At 31.6% G+C, this 3,328-nt stretch overlaps 1 protein-coding gene across 2 annotated transcripts in view; it reads left to right on the plus strand.

Annotated features, from left to right (window-relative positions):
- The window catches only part of LOC108965700 (somatostatin receptor type 2-like), a 40,702-nt gene that overhangs the window by 19,525 nt on the left and 17,849 nt on the right, over positions 1–3,328 (plus strand). Inside the window, exon 1 of one of the 2 annotated variants that reach the window (XM_018928280.1) lies at positions 2,136–2,180. The exons of the other annotated variant lie outside the window; for it this stretch is intronic. The gene's annotated coding sequence lies outside the window, so the exon portion shown is untranslated. Of the gene's footprint in view, positions 1–2,135; positions 2,181–3,328 lie in introns of those variants that run through there. 2 annotated transcript variants of the gene reach the window in all.

The raw sequence follows: 3,328 nt of genomic DNA on the forward strand, positions 1-3,328 counted from the left end.
TTGCTGCTGAGCATCTGCCTACAACACCAACAGACAGCCTAGATAATTTATCTTATTTTCCGGCGCTTAACTGCTATGTCCGCTTTCAAAGACTTGTTTTTGTATATGTGTATTACTCGCTAAGTCTCTGTGTGTATGTTGTATTTTCTTGTAGGCGCATAAAGTCGGGCGATAATGCGTAAAAGGCAAATAAAATTTAAGCTAAACACAACAGGCTGTCAACTCTCTTGCTAGTCGCTGCTTATACAGCCATCAGCATGAGCTAGCAAAATATTGTGGTATAAATATATTTTTCATACTGGCTGTTTATTTTACTCTGTATGGATACGTGTGTATGCCCCTTTTTGGTTTTGGCTTGAGTGGACTTTAAACTCAACCACAGGCTTGCCATATTTTTTTTGCCTGAAGATTTATCATTTTTAATGTCATTGTAGTAGGTATACATAAATATAAATGAATTGTGACTTGCAGCAAGTATTTCATGCCATCACTTATATACAGGGCGAGCCAGCTCATGTGATATTGTGTAAAAATTTTATCACTTTGACTTTTACTGGCAGTTTTAGTGAAGTAGTAAACATCTTTATGTAGAATTCTAAATAAAAAATACTTGACACAATAAGAACTTGCAGAAGCTGTGACTTAAAAGTGATGTTGCAAAGCAGCGAGGTGAATTTAACCATACTTAGTACGAACATTGAAGTATTTGAGAAACAAAAAATTAATTCACGGTCCATGGAACGGCACTTCCTAACCCAAAAAACTCTCTTTTGTCGATATTTTCACTGGAATCTACATTCTACAAAATTTTTCAGATACAAGTAAAACGAAACAGTCGCTGGGGGTATATACTGATAGCTTTCGGCTCATTGTTTTTCTGAAACAAACAATGATATCGAAAAGAAGTACCACCACCTGAGTCGCCAACTTTGACTTCGTCCACTTTTTTTTGCGGTTATTTGAAGAGCAAAGTGAACCCTCAGTTATCCGTGGATCATTAGTAAGCCAAACATGCGTTTCAAAATCAGCTGATATATATCTATTCAATAAAGCAATTGAAAATGCAACAAAAAGTATAACGTAACCACTTAATTTATATTATATTCTAAAAATAGTCAAAATAAATTGTGAAGAAATAAGTTAAAAATATGATTTTCAATATACCAAGCAAAAAGCTGAAACACCCTGTATACACGCACTCAACCTACGCTCTAACTCTTATCTCTCTCTTCTTTGCTTAAACATTTTCTCATAGTCTCACAGTTTTGCTTTGCTTTGAATTCTTTTGCAATTTGCATTAAAATCTAATCGCTCATTCTGCAATTGAAGCCTTCTTGGCTTTTCAACGTGGAAGATTAAATTTTGTTGCATCACTTTTATTGTTTGTTGAACAGAGTCTTTCCTTTATTCGAGTAATGAATGTTTTCCATTTCGATTTTTAATCCGATTTGCATTGCCAAGTTGTGAATTTCTCTTTAAAAAGTATTAATATTTTTATATTTTTATTTGCGAAATGAATTTATTTCCTTGTTTGGCAGCAAATATATATTTTAAGAATTGATTTTTACAAAAGAACCAAATTTGATTTTGTTTGTATTTGTTGAAAAAATTAGGCAAATTGGAATTTCAACTTTAAAAGTGAACAGCAAGGTAGTAATGTAAATGGAATTCAAAATTTGCAAGTTTAAATAACGGTACCTAAAATAGAGTGTGAGGCACTTAATCGGCTTGTTGAAATCTTCCAATATTATGTAACATTTTACAATTTTTTTCAAACAAGATTCGTAGAAGTATGCTTCAGCTTACCAGTTTGCAGCCTAAGTAACATTTGAAATTAAGCAAGATGAATGCTGTCTATGTTAGTTGATAGAGCAAAGCTATTTCGGTAATTTTATGGCTACCACTCAAGGTGCTATGAATAAAAACATTGACAAATGTAAGAAACAAAATTATATAAAAGAGTTTTCCTACTTTTAGGGTTTGGAGAAAACATCGTGCAGAGTTCTCGATCGACTTGGAAGTGGTTTTCAAAGAAGAAAATGTTCCACACGAAATACAACTATGTCATGCTTTCAACCGGCAGCTGAAACTTAAAGAACTTTCATCCAACCTAAAGAGTTCCACGACAAAAGAAGTCGAAGTTTGACCAGAAATCTTGTAAGCTACCTGCTGTTAAAAAGGTTGTATCCGAAAGCCAAAATGAAGTTAGCGAAATGTTTTTCATGCTATAGAAAGCAGAAAAACTCACCAAGCTCTATATAACCAATGACATCTAGTTATTGTTTTCACATAATTTTATATATTTACCTTTTATTTTAGACCTCTTTGAAAGCTATTTAATATTTTAGAGTAGCTGAGCATTCGATTCGTCAATATAGAATAGTAAAATATGTATAAGCAGGATTATGGGAGATATCTTTCGATTCTTTTTTTTTTTCAATTTCAAATCTAAGCCCACCTATACATACTCAGCCGCTGTTTGTTTAATTACCGAAGCAATTAATTTCAACTTTGCAAAACTCTTTAGCTGCTAATACAAATATATTTCGCATGTCTAACAATTTGTGTTCGGCCATTAAATTTGGTTTGTATGCCAGCCAAGTTTAAGCATAACACAAGGGTGAGAATGAAAAGTACATATACTTAAGAATTTTCCACAATTAAATGAGGTTAGCTTTAAGCTTTACACGAAACTGACATTGCTAAATCGAATCAGCTGGTATAGCTGTATATATATTATATATATATACACTGTAACAAAAAAGAACCCGAAATTATTTTATTTATTTTGTTGGCTTCAAATTAATCCCCACCAGATGTAATATATGTAATGTACTTATGAAAACGATTTATTTAGATTTATTTTAGAATAAGAAATATTTTTATTATGTCGATAAAACGGCTTTTCAAAATTCAAATTATTACTAGAGGTATAGGTATTTTGCTGCCCTGGAATCCAAACTAATTCGACCAGTTCGCGTCTCTTTAAAAATCTTTTCTTCCAAAACGTCTCTTTCAAAACGTTGCCAAAGTGTTGGTTCAAGAATATTTGTACATAAACTTTCTTATAGACTTATTTATAATTGGAATTAGTCATATCCCTAAATTTCAGTTTTTACTAAAAAATTTGAATCATCAAAATAGTTGTATAATTTTTTTTAAGCAATCGCAATTTTTTTTTTATTTTCAGACGCGTATCAGTTCTTTGAAAAATTTAGAATTTTTAGAACTTTTTTAAATTTTTAACCTTTTTATACTCTCGCAACAAAGTTGCTAAAGAGAGTATTATAGTTTTGTTCACATAACGGTTGTTTGTAAGTCCTAAAAC

This window comes from Bactrocera latifrons, unplaced genomic scaffold (assembly GCF_001853355.1).
Source record: "Bactrocera latifrons isolate USDA-ARS-PBARC rearing strain unplaced genomic scaffold, ASM185335v1 scaffold_146, whole genome shotgun sequence".
NCBI classification, from domain to species: Eukaryota; Metazoa; Arthropoda; class Insecta; order Diptera; family Tephritidae; genus Bactrocera; species Bactrocera latifrons.